The 16,781-nt window shown below is 41.4% G+C and overlaps 1 protein-coding gene across 3 annotated transcripts in view; it reads left to right on the forward strand.

Moving 5' to 3' along the window:
* TMEM132B (transmembrane protein 132B) overlaps positions 1-16,781 on the forward strand; it is a 184,738-nt gene that overhangs the window by 121,161 nt on the left and 46,796 nt on the right. The window lies entirely within an intron of this gene.

Consider the following 16,781-nt stretch of genomic DNA (forward strand, 5'->3'; position numbering starts at 1 on the left):
TAATGGCTCCTAGGAAACTATTTGAGTCTTTTGTGTAAATCCTTTAGTGTTTGTGGATTATTGGCCTGGTACATGGTAATAGCTCCTTTGGAGCCATTGTCTTCTGGTGTATTAATGTGACTGCCGTGCATGTGCTCTAAGGGTAAATGTTGCAATTAGCTGGGACATTTTCAATGAAATAAATTATCATGCAAGTGAGGAGAAACTTCACTGCTAAACCAAACAACTGGGCTGGTTTCTGCTTTGCTTTTCCCCTGAGAACCATGTAGACCAGTGAGCTGCAAAGTGTCCGTTTAACAAAAGGTGCTCTTGGAGTTACAGGAAAAGGACAAAATACTTTCTGAAGGTTCAGGTACTGGACATGTTTTCCAGGCAGGATTTAAGGTGCATAGACCAGGGTAACAGCCATATCTCTGTAAATTTGAGCTAAGTACTTCTGAAGGGTAAATTGCTTTTTCCAATCTGTCCCTCTGCCTGTGTTGCTTTTCTTTCTGTTCTACTAATTAACCAGGGAATATTGGTATTTTTCTCTGTATGGCCACTGGCTTCTCCTAATATGGCAAAAACAAGGAAAGATACTTCTAAAGGTAAACAAGGCCCTACATAAATCTTATTTCCAGTTCCTACTGCCAAAGGCTATGCTTACTGACAGCAAGGGATAGAGGAGAAATGATGTGTGGAAAAGTCAATAGAGAATTTTCTTCTAATAAACAGTAAGCATGACTAGAAGAGATGAAAGAAACCTCTAATTGTGTGGATGGAACGTTATCAAGTAGCAGTGATGAATCAGATATAAAATAAAAGCGATGTAGTGCGTGAACTGACTTGCATGTAGCATTGCTGGTTCCAAATGGATAGCACAGGTTTTGTGCCATGCAGAGCACTGTGGGTATGCAGGAAAAGCAATCCAACCCCAAAGCTCATTGTCAACTCTGGATGAGAGCTTTGCTTCTTTCTCTGCCAGGGTTCGGCCAGGGCTTCACTTCATCTCTTTGCAGTTATGGCAGCTGCTTTAAGCTATCTCTAAATGTCCTTGGACAAAATCTGAGGCAAAACCTGAATTTGAAGTGGAGCTAATCTCACACAGTTCATTGTTATAAGATAACTGTGGAGTAGAGCAAAAAGCTTTATGGATTTATGTCCTTACCCCTTAATTGAGGGTCTCATGTGGGCTATCACTTGTTGCTGCATGTGAGCATCCTTGGCTGGCTTGGCGCTAGGCTGATAGAAGAACTGATGGCAGCAGTGGCAGGAGCAGCAGCTTATATTTGCATTTCCTTCCCTTACGATTGCTAGTTTGCGGTGCTGCTCCATTTAATTGTCACTGACTGATGCAAGTTCTGGCACTACGTTGCACAGTCAGGGACAAAAGGAGGGGTGTTTGGATGGTACTCTCAGACATGGGGTTTGGGTGCTGCTTGTGGGTCTCTTCCAGCTCAGGATATGCTGTGATTCCTTCATTCCAAGATGCGTGTGCCTCTGTAGGCTGCTTTGGGCCTTTTAATGTGGAGACATCCACATCTGTACTGTTTGGAGTATCTGTTTTGTTGCTGCAGTCGATCAGAAGTTCGTTTTCTGTGCTACTTTCTTAAACAAGCGATAGAAAACAGAAAGAGCTGCAGATGACTTATTCTGTCATTGCATTGTGGTGGCTCTGGAAACAGCAGTGGGGATATTTTCCTCATTAGCAGCCTGATTTTTTTATTTTATTTTTTTTATTTTTTTGTGGTAGATAAAGATGTGGCAGACTGCACAGTAACATTTGAATAATAGCCTGATGAAAAGAGCTGATTTCTTGCTTTAGTGGGTTTATGAAGCCCTTAACATAAAATCTGATGTTCTTAACATTTACATTTTGTAGCAAGCTTGAAAGGCATTTTTTGTTGCTTTTGTCTTTTTTTTTGTCTTTCGCTTTGGGGTTTCTGAGCGAAGACAGCTGATTTTTGCACATTGTCTAGCAAGAAAATAGCTCCTTATTAGCAGACAATCTTGCTGTAATGAATTGATATTGCAGCTTATTTCTGGCTAATCCTTTGGTGTCGATTCAGAAGCACATTAATAGGCACTGTTTTGAGATGCACAGAAGATGGCATGGTCAGGGAGGGTCTCCAGGTGAGATACTGGTCTACCAATTGCTCTATGCTTTGTTCTCTCTATATGATACCTGTAAATAAGATGGGGGATTTTATTTTCATTTTAGTTGGAAGAGGAGGACTAAAATGCAATCGCAGGGAATTGCCCCAGACTGTCCATTTTCATTTGGATGATCCTCCATCTAATAAATCTCTTAACTTATTTCTTGCCAAATTCAGTGCATTCAAAATATATAGATAAATAAACATTAGCACTAATGAGAGAAAACGAAACAAATTTCGTACTGGAAAAGAGTCCTCTTTCTGCATCATTGGACGCTTCTCCCCAGGTCCTTAAGCTCCTTCTAATTGAAACCTCCATTTTCCACAGCTGCACGGGGCCAGGCTGTTGGGATTTCCAGAGGAATGACAGCCAGATGGAAATGGCATAGTCCAGTGGTTCAGGGTTTGCTTTCTGAAAGTCATCTCTCTGCCTCTGGGTGGGCAGTGTAGGTGCTGTGCGCAGTAGGAAAGCATGTGGGCAGGATGCAGTGGGAACGCAGACCATTGCTGGCTGACACAACAAAGAAAAGAGAAATGCCAAGGGGGTGATCACAATTGAATGCATCCTACTGCTGTCTCAGGATTGGGTTTGGGTGACAGCTGTGATAACCCCAGTGCTGCAGGAAGGACCAGCTTTCTTTGTGGAGTTGTTTTTGTCTCCTCCTGTAAATCAGATCAGTGCTTAGAAGCTTCAGTCCTATAGCACTTACTAGAGGACCATGGTGGGGAAGGCTCTCGTTACGTTATGCTGTCATTTCCATCATCTGTGGCTGCTGAGACCAGCGTGGGAGAGGAACCAACCAAAGCCTTGTGGTAAAAACCATTGGGTTTTATGTGAGGATTGTTTTAAGACATGGAAGGATGTAAGAGGGCAAATGGCATCTCTGAAACAAATGAACACACACAAACAACCCTTTTTTTTTTTCTTTTTTTGGTCCATACATGGCCTCAGTACCTCTTAGCAGGTGATGAGCACCGGTTTCAAAATCAATTCCAAGTGTGAAGCACTCACTGTACCGCTGGCACTGCTTCCAGCCCTGCTTAGGAGCTGATCCCAGATGGTATTGCTGTGTGCATTTTACACCATTTTAGAAACAGACTGTTTATTTTGTCTGTTATTCACACTTCGTTGACTTATGCTGTGATGATCAAAGGGGACTCAGGGTCTTCCATACCTATCATACCTCCTGTCTGTGTTTGAAGCTACAACATGACGTGTGTCCTGGAAGCGCTGATACTAATAGTCTGTCTTCTGTTCCTGGAAGGTCTTGTTTCTGTAGATAGAGCTAGATTGGAAAATTCACCCCTTCTGAGCAAAGAAGTCTTATTGATAGGATTTCCTAATTGGGTATATGCATAGTTGTGCTCTCATATAGAAGCATAAAAATAAAGGTATTGAGAGCAGGTGTCATAAGATGCCCAGGTATAAAGATGTAGGGAAATGCCTTTTTCAGACTGCGTTAGAAGCAGAAGGTGAAGTTCTAGGGTCTTTGGACAACGGACTCAGAGAACACAGCTCCAAGCTGTAGCAACCCCTGAAATTGGAATAATTCTAATTATTTTAATCCCAGAAGCAGTGCAGCGTGGTTTTTGCTGAGATGGAATGTGGATTTGAAAACGAATGCAAACAGGATATATCTGTGTTCCTCTGTAAATAAAACACCACAAATAATTCCGAATTCATTCTCTGTGAATTGTCTCATGTAAAACACACAATGCCACGTTGTCCTGAAACTGCTGGCATGTTTTCTGATAGCTGAAAGGGATCGGGTGGACCCGTTTACATTAGGGAAAGTAAATGCTAATTCCTAAAACTCTATGCAAATTAACAAATTATTTTTACTTTAAGTGCACTGTTATTATTTAGTATTTACGTAGCATTATATATTTTCAGAACACTTTATAGGCATGGATTAATCAGACCTGAATAAGCAAAGCTTAATAAGAATGGAAAATTACATGGAAATGAAGGCACTCTTGCTCAGTTTTACCTGCTCCTGAATGATGCGTGAGTCACTTTCCATACCCCTAAAGGTACTTTCTAAAACACTTAGGGAAAAAAATCTCACAGTAATACTGCTTAATATCCCTAAAAACATTTCATTTAGGAAAGAGGTAGAATTTATTCTGTCAAGAGCTAATGACAGCGCAGATGAGTGGCTCTGAAGAATGTAAATGCTGCTTTATCGTCTTATGCTGCGCAGAACTATTTAAGCTGATTTAATTCAGGTAAAAATGTATGGATGAGGGATTACTCCCTTAATTTGAAGTTTACTTGGGAGCTGCAGTATTTGACTCCAGGAAGTTTCTTTAGGTGAGAACAGGAGGAAGACTGAGTTTTGTCTTAATGTTTCACCGTAAGCTTTTAAGAGGAAAGAACAGCTGAGATGTGTGGCTTATAGGAAGTGAATGGGATGGAGCACTGCCTGGGCTGGCTGTGTGATGCCTTCCAGCTCGGGTACTGCTGCATGGTGCTAAGAAGTCCCTAAAAACCTTTGAGGATTGGTATGGCTGTTCACTGATGCACTGTCAGGTGAAAATGTCAGTTGCTGTGCTCCTTCGAGGCTAATTTCTTTTCTTTTTGACAATAATGACCTTAGGTAATTGATTCTTCCAACATCTGGTGTGCAGATTGACACGTGGAGCTGAAGTCCCCAGAAGTATAAGTTATCCATTTTCATTGTGCCCAGCAGAATAGAGACTGAGGGTAGAAAATGGAAGTAAACTACTTTGCATGGTCTTTTTTGTTGCTAGTGAATATCAGAATCAGCATTTTGGTATTACAGTTATTAAATATAAACACCGTGGGGGATTTTTTAAAGCAAACGGTATGGCAGTGAAGTCAGATGTGAGCTGTGGATTGGGTGATGTTTTGTGAAGTGTATGTCCTGCTAATCACAGAAACTGATGGCACTAACAAATGCAATCTGTCCAGCAGGGATGCAGTCTTTAGTGACCTCCATTGATCTAACCAGCTGTAGGCTGGAATTCCCATGGTTATAGAAAGCTCCTGATAACGAGGTCAGTGGCAGAGCCTGGCTCCTAGGGTACAAGGAGCAAACACTTCACAAGTCCTCAGCCAGTCCTGAAGGTTTCTGTCAGAAATAAACGTGATTGGATTAATCTGTTATCTAGCTAACAGTTGGGGCAAAAAAAGAGAAAAAGAAAACTCCAATTCTTCTAGAGGGTTTCTAGGCAACGAGGAACTTTGTCAAAGTAAAGCACAAGATAGTGAAGAGATGCATACAGCTGGTTTTTGGGCTGATTTTTTTTCCTTGTGAGGGTGAAGGCTTGAGGAACAATGGGTTTAATAACAGATGAATCTCTAGTGTGCTTGTCTTATCTAGGAAAATGATGGTTTGGTCTGTGACTGGCGTCACTAGTGCTTTAGATATACATGGTACAGAGCCTTTCTGGTTTAGTAATAGGATTGTAATTCCCTGTCATTATTCTAAACTGTTTTTCAAAGGCAGCAATCAATATTTCACTGGTTCTCGCAGCCCCTCTGCCTGAAACATTTCTGTATATGTTAAAAGTATTTAATCTGTGTCTTCAGAAATCTCGTTTTCTCCCCAAAAATGTAAGCTCTTGGTTGACTAATGGTTGACTAATATTGTGAATCACTTAGAGCCACAGATGGCTGTATTATACTCTAGTAAGGTTCTTTTAAACGGGAGCCTGAATAATAGCATCTCCAGTTGCTGCTAGCAAACGTGCTGACAAGAACACCCAGGAAAAATGGTCCTCAAAGATGCCCATTTCTATAACTCAGGCTGAAAGGGAATTGCTGAGTGCAACACTTTGCTTATTTGTTTTAGGAAAAGCAGGAATGCAGGGTGATTTATTTATTTGATTTTTTATGCACATCTCGCTTTGGCTGCCAAGTAGCAATGAGCCATAGGAAGGCAAGGGCAGCCTGGGAGGACTTTCAGTTGTGACAGCTCCTGAGCCCTTCTTTGGGGAAAAGATTTCTCTGGCACGTTTGTTTTAACTCAGTCCAAGCCGAAGGATGTCTGAAGTAAGGTGAATTGGAGCATCCATGTTCTTGCACAGAACTCTGCTGAATCCCGCTATCTGAAAGGGAGTGTTTAAAAATAAAGCAGCCTTTAAAGATTTTTGTTTTTCCTCCAGAAAGCATTTTTGCTGATGGTAGTATAGCTTGCATTCGCATGCCTAGCAAAGAGCAGCACCAAGCCAAGATGGAAGCTGACCTGGCCTCTGACAGAGGCTTACCTTCAGCCCGTTGAGATGAAGGAAATGTCAATGGCAGCAGCCACTTTTCTTCCCTCTCTCTTGTGTCAGTTATAAAACCTCAGAATGCACAATGCTGGAGTGGCAGAAGTTTCAGAGTAGGGTCAGTCGGTTCTGATTTACATATTTTTTTAATGGTTGGTTAAAATGGATTTATGTACAGAGTCCCGTATGCTTTTATCCACTGAGCTGTATGTGTATTTCCTACCTGAAATCATTCTGACCTTTGGCCTTCCACTTCCCCTTAAGATGGTCAATGTGTCTCTGTTGTACCTGAACCACGAGAACGTGATTGTGATAGTCAGAAAATTGCAAGGGAAAAAATACTAAAAAGTACATTCAGCAGAAAGTAAGTCTTTCTGGATATATCAAGGACTATCAAGGTTGTATTCCTTTTCTCCTTCTAAAATCAGAATCTGAGAATCTCAGATCACAGATTTCAAAGTGTATTTTAACACTGATTAATGGAAGCAGGACTGAAGCCTTGAGCATCCCTAAAACCCCACGGAGGAAGATGTTCAACTCAAAGCAAATTAAATACTGTTGAGAGGAAAAAACCCAGAAATTCTTCATCTGTATTGTTGTATTTCTCATGCCCACAGTGAGCATTCTGTGTCTCTGCAGCAGAGATAGGATCTTCTGCAATTATTACCATCATCAAATTAATTGTTGTAGGGAATTAAGTGGCTTTGTTTTGTACGGCTGTTCTGTAGAAGTGCAGGGTGAACTTTATGGAGAAAGATTAAATTCAAAAGGATTCCTTGAAACGTAGCAGCCGAAATACAAACCACTGAAGATGTGATTAAGTTGGATCCAGGGGAAGGCTTTGACTGTGCTGAAAGCAGTGTGTGGGGAAAGCACGTCATGAAGGGCGCCCAAATGGGCTTTGTTCAGAGCCAGGCAATTTTGGCCTCGTTTGGGAAGGAACATTCAGAGAAGCTATTTGGGATTAATCAAAATTGTTTAACAGAGAAAAACCATCTTTCCTTGCAGTACTCAGCTGTTTGATTAAAGTCGATGAAATAATGTGCAAATATTTAATTTTGGGGGGAAAAAAAAAGAAGTATTTTCCTTAAGTGAAAATACCCCATTCTGAATGTGGTAGAGTAGGACAATTTTAATAACGTCAAACTTCTTTGTTGGTGTTCTTCCAAAAATGAAATTCCAGCCAATTCTCCTCTGTTTCGTGAAGTGTTTCAGTTTTGGCTGAACTGTATTTTCCAAAGAATATCACAATTTGTCCCTTTCACTCTCATTCTGGGCATCTGAACTCATTCTTGGAATTGATCAGTGCCATCCATTGTCCCTTGTTCTCTCCCTCTGCTCAGTTAAACATACTCTGCCATTTAGTTCTTAGAGCAAAAATGAAAGAAACCAAAAAAAGAGTTTGCTATTGGTGGGACAAAAATAATGGCATTTTGACTGTTCCGATGAAAGCGATGTGACATGACAAATTTTAAGAAGCTCTGTGAATAGTATTAATATTTATGAAGCACTCAAGAAAACAGCTATTGTGTGCCACATCCATCAAAGATAAGAATTGTATTCAACTGTGTTGGATGATAAACATTGAATGACAACAGCTAGAGATTATGTGCGGGATTTCATACCCATGTTTGACGCCTGCTTGGGTAAAAGCACCGTGTTGTTCCACTGTGAACCAATAATTTCCTTTCATAAAATTAGATACACTTGCTGATACTTGCTACAACCGTTGTCCAAAACCTTAATGACTGTGCAGGACACGCTGATGCCAAGCACTTCAGAGATCCTGTTGCTAGCTGCTCAGAATCAAGTCCCAAAGGTACTATTTTCCACTAATTCCCCTCTTGGAAATCTCTCTGATGCTTTCATGATTGCAGTGATTGACCACATATTGCTAGCTGTTTGCAGATCAGAAGAGCACTGATTACCCCATGAAATGAAGGTCTCCCAGCCCAGCAAGATGGCTTTGAGTATTCTCTTTTTAAGAACTTGCCCACCTCTCAGCCACTAGGAGTGGAGCACAGGTGCCTGTGCCTTAGCAGTGCCTGCTTACATCCCTCACCTGCACCTGGCCTTGTGTAACATGCTCAGGAGTGTCCCAAGTGCCTTTGTTTCATGACATGATGAGGGATTTGGTTTAGTGAGAGCTATTGGTGATAGGCACATGGTTGTGCTGGATGATCTTGCAGGTCTTTTCCAACCTTGGTGATTCTATGAGGCTGCATGTGTTGCCTGTCTGTTTTCTTGCCCTGCTTCCTTATTAAAGGCGTGCTGTTCTGGAGATTCTGCTTCTGGTCAAATGAAGTCTGCACTGCACACCTGCATCAGCAGAAAGGAACAGCAGCTCCGACTTGATTGACAAAGAGCAGTAGAGACTCTGGTGAGGTGTTTCTAAATAAAGCTGAGTTTGGAAGCATTGCCACGTTCTCCTTGCACGAAGGGTAGGAGGACATCCAGGTATTCTTCTAGCCAGCGCGATCTCAGGTCTTCCTGTTCCATCTGCAGAGTTACTATTCTTAGAAAACCCTCTCCAAGGATGCATAGGCACTAAATTCTTGTTAGAAGTAAGTGGTTCCAATAATAACTGCGCAGAGGAAAATGCAAAGAGGTGCTCTGCTGCTGAGCTGCTACGGCTGTGCTGCCTCCAGAGGGCTGTTTGCCTCCGTTCCTTCAGGTTTGCTGCTTCTGTCTTTATAAGGATTTGCTGATGGGAGCTCAGTGTGAGCTGTCAGAGGGATGCCTGGGTCCTTGGGCAGGCTGCTGGGGACGTGGGGAGCCTTTGGCAGAGCGATTGCAAGAGGGAAGGCACAAGCCAACCTGCACTGAGTTTTGAGAGCACGTAAGCAGACTCAAAACAGGAACAACATTTTGCTGAGGGGAGCTCCAAAGCTTCTATACTGTCTGCCTAAAACGAGACTCCTCTTGTTCCTTAGCAATTACCCAATAATTTGGCTCATCAATAACTTTTTCCAGAGTGCTCATTTTGGTTTTACTGCCAATTAATGTAGCATTCCAGTCTTGGGCTGCAGTGGATTGGCCACTAATTTGAACTACAGCCCTCATCAAAACAGCATCATTTGTAAAACAGAAAAGAAATCTCAGAGATGCTGAAATTATTGTTAATTAAATCAGCACATGAGTGTAATGGGCACACATGAACAAAATTATGTTTGTTTTTTAACTGTTCTGCTAGCTGGAGAGCAAGTCCTGGTAGGACTGTTTAATTGTCAGCCTGTGTTAGTGAGATGTGCAGTGAGCTGGGTCCCTTCTGCATGTACTGATGGTGTGTTATGTGTGAGTGAGTGATACATACAGCTCTATAGTTAACTAGAAGACCCATGTGCTTGCCAGACAGACACAATGCCATACTTCTTGTGCACACATTGCTGCATGGAAAGCTTCTCTTTTTAAGCATTTGTATTTAGCTCCTGTTCAGGGCTGGCACTGACCTTCATCTGCTTCCTTCTGCTTTCTGTGGCCCCAGTATCAGTTGGGTTTGTTAATTATTTTAAATGTAATTTCTGTTTTTTTTTAAAACTCAATTAAAACAGCATTGTAACGATGGAGCAGAGCAGCAATCAGGGAGTGGTAGGAGTTGTAAGGTAGCCTATAAGCAGCTATTGTGCTTAAATAAATTTCTTCCAGAGATGCCTCAGCTTTACTGAAAGTGCTGTGCTACAGCTTTATGAAGATAAGACAGCCTCATAATCTTCTGTGTTGCTCTGATCTGAAGACCTTAACTTAGCAGTTTCAGTTACACCTCCTATAGAGCTGGAAGGTAAAACTGTGTTCTCTACTGGGAGACTTGAGCCTGGTGCAGAAGGCAGCACTGCCCCACAGCAGGAGTGGGGCCAGCAGTGCTTGGGGGAGCAGAGTTACAAGTTCCAAGTTACTCAAGAGGTGATAAGTGCACTCGCTTTCTGATAGTGGGATTCAACAGTGTTCTGTGCAGGAAGAGAATGTCCCTGAGAAACTGCAGACTGCTCAGAGCATTTCATTCATTGAACGAGATGGGAGGTGATGGCCTTATGCTGTGCTGGAGAGGTTCAGGCTGGATTTTAGGTGATGTTTATTTTCCCAGAGTGTGGAGGCATTGGCACAGGCTGCACAGAGAGGTGGCGGAGTTGGAGGTGTTCAAGAATGTGGAGATGTGGCACTGAGGGATGTGCCAATGGGCACGGTGGGTGGGCTGGGGTTGGACTTCGGGATCTTTGTGGTTGTTTCCAACCTTAATGATTCTATGATTCATCCCCATTCCTGCCAGAGGAGAGGCCACAAGAGCTGAAGTTTGATATGAAGGCACCGTGGGCCATTGGGTAACTGCAGCAGCACAGGATGCCAGGCGTGGGTTAACGGCCCAACACTTCACCTTGCTTCAGGTTGGGGTGACAATGCGGAGCATTTGATCTCAGGCTCTCATTAGTGTGCAATTTCTTCCTTACTGTATGGATGTCAAAATGCATTTGATCTGCTGCAGAGTTAAAACGCTCATTGTTTCAGCCTCCATTTGGAGGCTCACCTAATTAAAATTGAATTTCAAAGGGAAAAACATACCTTTGAATTCCTTGTCAGTGCAGGGAGTTGCAGTGGTCGCTAAGCCTTTTACTTCTGGGTTTCTGGTTCAAATCTGGTCTATATACCATAATGTGAGTATCAAACCTGCAATTCAAATGGTTCCATCCAGTGGAAAGATATTCAGGTTAACAATTATTTGCTGAAAATAATTCAAAGCAATGTGTGCATTTTCAAGTTGTCCTAACTGGTCATGAACAATTCACAAGGAGGAAAAGAAATGTAAAAATTCATCAAATAAATTATTCATTATATTCTCTCAGCTGTAGCTAACTGAATTGTCTAGACAGTAATTACTAATTTTTAAGCTGTGGATGTTCACATAGCACTGTTGTGTGGATAGCTTCAGTATACAGTGACTTGAGATAATATTAATGGATATGACAGCTAGCAGATGATTTTAATTGGGAAATTATATTGGAATTTTCTAGTGATCTTCCATGAAATACTCCATAAATATTGAACCTCCTTAATGTTTTTCTCCTGCAGTAAATAGAGGCCCATACAATTCTGTTTGATTTGATCAGTGGAGAAGCAAACTTTTTAAATTCTGCTATCAAATTCTCCAAAAAAAACCCCATTCAATTCAGAGCACAACAAGTGTCTTCCAGGGCTGTGATGCAATAATAGTAATATTTTTTTCTGTTTTTTCTGATGGTTTTTCACTGAGTGGTTGTATGACTCCTTAAGGAGTCAGCAGCACTCAGCAGTAGTGCAGGGCTAGGCTGGCACGGGAGAAAACTTTCTGCTTTTCTGCTTTCTCCTTTGGCTTGTTTGCAAAAATGTCAAGTATTATTGAAGTTAATTAGAAAGTCACAGAAAATTAGAAAATCAGTAAGTTTTATAATCACAATCAGAAAATCGTAAAGTCAGATAGATTTGTTATTGGAGCATGTGCTCTGGACTAACTGCAGGTTAATTTCATGGCACGCTGTCAATTGCTCTGAGTTGATCAGAAACTCTTCCATTTGATCAGAGCTCTTCCATTTCTTACTTATTTATTTCGTCTTTAAGAAAACAAGAGCAGGAAGCCCACATGAATGATTGGATACGATAACAAAAACTGGGACATCATTAAAAAGTATTTGCATGAAATTTTATTTTCATGTGTGTTACTTCAAGCAATATCCTTTGGGGCATGGTTTATAGAGTGGCACATTAAAAACCATGTGTTTTCATCAACCCTCATACAAGCTGTGGTTCTTAGTGCTACCTTACTGCAATTTGATTTGATATTTAATTGCAGTAATTTAATTAATGGTACTGTAAATAAAAGGGCTGAGTTCTATCCTCCTACACACACATATGCACAGCCAGCAGCTCCAGTGGCTCCTGTGAGACTTAAATTTATGCATCTTCAAGCAGAATTTAACCCTAAGGATGTATGATAAAATGCCCAAATCCCAGAATGACGCTGTAACTTGTTTGCACTGGAAACAAGCATTAGTTTGAGCTTACAGGAAGAGCGTGGCATGGAAAAACAAACCTATGTATTTCCCTCTAATGCTTGTAGGCAGGACAGGTCATGGAATTGCCTCCTTTTAATAGGACTCCACTTACAGTTTACAAACAGTTATTAATACTTTTAAAATTAATTGGATAATTGCTACAAAATCCAAATGACCCAATGAGCTACTTATGAGCCATAGCTTATAGGTGTTTATGACCCTCTACTGACTTGCCCATAACCTTTGCTAACGCATGCTACTCATGTCTTCTGCACACTTGAAGTGCCTATTAAATATTGATTAGTCTCTTATAAACCATTTATAAATAGAAGCATGTAATATAAAATGTAACATAAAATCATTAAGGCTACATGGTGTGCAAGTTAATAGTAGCAATCTTGAAAAATTAGTGAGTGCATGAATTAAGCAAATTGTATCCATAAACTGTTTTCTTAGTGCAGCCCCTGTTGAAGTTAGTGATGGCTCTTAGTAAAAAGCACTTTGCACTTTTAAAAGAGTTATTTGTAAACGAGAAGTGCAACATAATGCAACTCCAAATACTCCTGCCATGTTGACAGTGAGGTTTTTATATGGAAATGGCACTTGACCCAAAAGGACAGAGCAGATTTGTGTCCTATTGTGGTTAACATCATATTTAGATAAGCCAGGGCCAACTTTGGGCCAAAGTCTGACTTGTTTCTGTAAACCTGCATTGCACTGACATTCTGAGTGGGAAGGACAAGCACAAAACCCCAGGCAGTAAAGCAATCAGCAGGGCTTTTTGTTATGCAGAGGATAAAATCAGATAGATGGAAACAACAATAACGGAACAATGATTCAAAGTGCTTCTTTCAAAACATCTCTTGCAATTTCCAGCTGCCTCTCCTCTTCGTCACATCTCAGTTCTCAGCTAAACAGCAGAATTCGTGAGGCTCTCACTTTGCCTTTGACGTTTTTTACTTGTTACTCAGTGTCTGTATCTGACCTCCAGCTCTTAAAAGCCCAGCAATTAAGCAAATTCCAAAGAGGATTACAACTGAGAATCAGAGGGTATAAAAGTGATTTAGCATGGAGTGCTGAGCATGACAAATCATTTTTGTGCCTAGACCTTGCTTTTCTGAAATGAGTTTCATTTAGAAGCACAGACAGACACGGCTGTGTCTGGGTGCCAAGTGTCAGTGCAACTTCTGCACTCAGCTCCTGCGGGGCTTCCCGAGGCTGTAGACCCTTCCATAGGACCAACTGCCTCCATGGTCATCAGCTTCCTTCTCTTAGGAGGAAATTGTGTCATCCGTGTGCAAACCAAACTTCCTGGGTCTTACCTTGTCTTTGGCAGAGCTTGCCTGAAAGCACTGCCTTGTAGAAAGCAGAGGGATGCAACAAACTGTCTAAGCATACAGTGACAGAGAAAAGTTTCTTGAATGCTTCTGTGATGTGTGTTACTGTGTGAGAAGTTTGGCTTAGGCGTTCCCTGTTGCTGGAGCTGTTTCTTCATTGAATAATGAAGAAATCTCTCACATGATGAAGGGTATTAGCATGCACGTGTGTGTTTGCGTGTGTCTATTGGGTTGCCTTGGAAACGAAGGGAGAAAGCATCACAAACCATAGCATGCTTTCCATTTAAAGAACTTTGTGCTCTTATAAAGCTACATGCAAAAATGATGGCATTCATTCATCCGTTCCGTAACGTCTTGCTTATGGCAGACAGCAGCCTGAGAGTGCAGGTCCCTGGTAAGATGTTGGGAAGCCGCTTGACTTTGTCATTGAGCATCCTGCTGAATGAATGAGTTGACACTGGTGAAATTGCTAAGAACATGGGGGGAAAAAAAAAGGATAAAAACTCAACAGTGTTGACAGTGCTCCAGATGTGCATCCAAGTCACTGAGATCTGAAACAGACCTAGAGGATACACTTCGAAAAACAACACAGAGAAGTTTGCCTTGTGTATAAGAACAGCTGTTTCAGCATATTGGCCTCCAAGACTCAGTATGTCGAAACAGCTGTCCGAGTGTTTTGGAGGTTAATCTGCTTCGTTAATCACCGTGTCCTTTTTTTTCCCCTTCAATTTATAGTAATGCTCATGGCACTCTTTGTGGGCATGTGGACAGAATGATAAATACAAAGCTTTACTAGTCATCACCAAAATGTGTGTTGGAAAACCTGTGCGTGGAAAAGCTGTCTTCAGTCTGACCCTGGCTCTCATGAAATGCAAGTTGGTAACATAGGAGCTAATCTCAGCAGCCAGATTATGGTAGTTTCAGGACAGGATATGGTTAATCAGAATCACTAGCAATGCTTTGTGAATGAAGTCTTGGAACCCAGCACGTTTTCTACATGTTCAGTACCATCAATTTGCACATAGACATTCTCAGAAAAATCCACGGGCAATCCGTGTGACCAGAAATAGGTAAAACCTAAACATCACTTCCAACCTTTCTAAATATCACCGCTCATGTAAAAATAGCAAAATCTTTACTTATCATATCCCCGTCCACATTTCGTGTCAGTTTTTTTTTTTTAATGAAATGTAGGGTTTCTGGCTTTGTTTTCCTCAAGAGACCATATTGAATAAGCGGGAAGAATATATTGTAAAAGATGAGGAAACACAGCTATGCACAGCCGTGCTGAATGGATTGTAAAGCCTGCAGAAGGAGCTGCTGGGTGGCAGCTGGGACATGCTCCTGCTTCACGTGGCCAAGGCTGAGTCAGCCTGCTTCCAGCCCTCTGTGACTTGCTCAGAGCAAGCTCATCTCATCTTCCACTCCCGTCTCAGCTTCTCAAGAAATAAGGCTGCAGTTTCATTCTGGGTTGTTCTCTGTAATAGATTTTGTCACATTGCAGTGGATGTGCACACCACAGTTCAATTACAAGATTATTGAGGGAAAGATCCAAAACTAAATCAACAGCTTACACAATTACATCTGATAATGAAGAAGAAGAATTTTAAAGTGCCAGGTATTGCTTCATTTAAGAACGTACAACCTTTGGATAGTTTGTTAAAGTCAGTGTCATTTAACAAGAAAAAATGAAACAAAGCAGGAAAATGTGTTTGTGGTAGCTGCTGATCTTAGAAGAATGGCTTTAGTTAGCCACCTTGTGCTGTATTGGCCATGAGAGCAAACCTTTGTTACTCAAAGCTGGCTTGGAGTGAAGCATGAGAATGTGGAGTGAAGCTGTTGACTGTCTTTTTCTGTGTTCTGTGGTAAGATGCCTTCTGGCAGTAATTAATGGCCTTTTGGAAATTTGGATATTGCAGCATAGCAAAAAAAAAAAACCTCAAAGATTTATTGAAACAGCTTTTGTTTCCAGATCCAGTTTATCCATCTTCAGAAGATTCCCACTGCCAAGGAAATCTGAAATTACTAAATGAGACACTGTGCTCAGTTTATTTTTCTTTTCTTTTCTTTCTTGTTCCTCGGTGTCAGAGGTTCAGCTCTTGTAGGTGAATGCCCCCACTGAGGTTCTGCAAACAGATGCAAGAAGTTGGTTCTTTGAATGATGGGTTACCATTCACTGTACCTAAGACTCTGCCATTTTAAAGGAATACTTTGAAAGCAAATTTGCAGTGCTGGTTCTCAGAGAATTTTAGCACAGGTGGTGATTACAGTGGGACTTAGCGACTACTGGAAAGTGGGGGGGAAAAGGGCATTTTCTTTCATTTTCTTTCCACCTGTGGGAAGCAGTGGCCCATACCAGTGCCCTGTGAGCCCATCTCAAGCACTGAGGAGGTCAGCTGCCATCAGGGAGGGCTGAATAATGCGTGGTGTAAGAAAGAGAAGAGAAAAAGCCAACATAAGAAGAAATGGAAAGTAAGGAGCCCTTGCTCCTTTCGAAGCTGTAAATGTATAGGGGTGCTTTCAAGTGAGAGCACTTCTGATCTGGAATTCTGTGGTACATTTACAAAGACCTCGAAATGCAACACTCTCTCCCTGTCATTCCTTCACTAAAATGATGTGTCAAAATGCCACAGAACCATATCTTTTCTTAAGCTCCATCTTCTGTAAAAAGCATATTCTTTTGTACTGGTCTGTCCCTGTAGCAGGAGCAATGACTATATAGCAAGAGGACCCCATCAGCTTCAGTACAAGAAAGAATAGGGTATTACACCTGGCCTTCTTCCTACCTTACAACAGTAAACAATTTGAAATTCATACTGCAAAAGAAGAAATGCATGTACTGTCATTTGGAAATTTGCCCACTTTTAGAGAGAAAGGAAGGAATGAATAGTTGACACAGCCAGTTTTGAGGAAGATAAATTTCCTTAATGGATGAAAATGGCAACTATTAATTCTCTTTGAACAGTCCAGCGATGATGATCTATTTTCTCCTCGCCAGTGAGCTGGGCTGTGTAGTTATTTCATGGTAAGTAAAATGGCAGCAAACGGGAGAC

This window comes from Tympanuchus pallidicinctus, unplaced genomic scaffold, assembly GCF_026119805.1.
Source record: "Tympanuchus pallidicinctus isolate F22 unplaced genomic scaffold, pur_lepc_1.0 scaffold28, whole genome shotgun sequence".
Classification (NCBI taxonomy): Eukaryota; Metazoa; Chordata; class Aves; order Galliformes; family Phasianidae; genus Tympanuchus; species Tympanuchus pallidicinctus.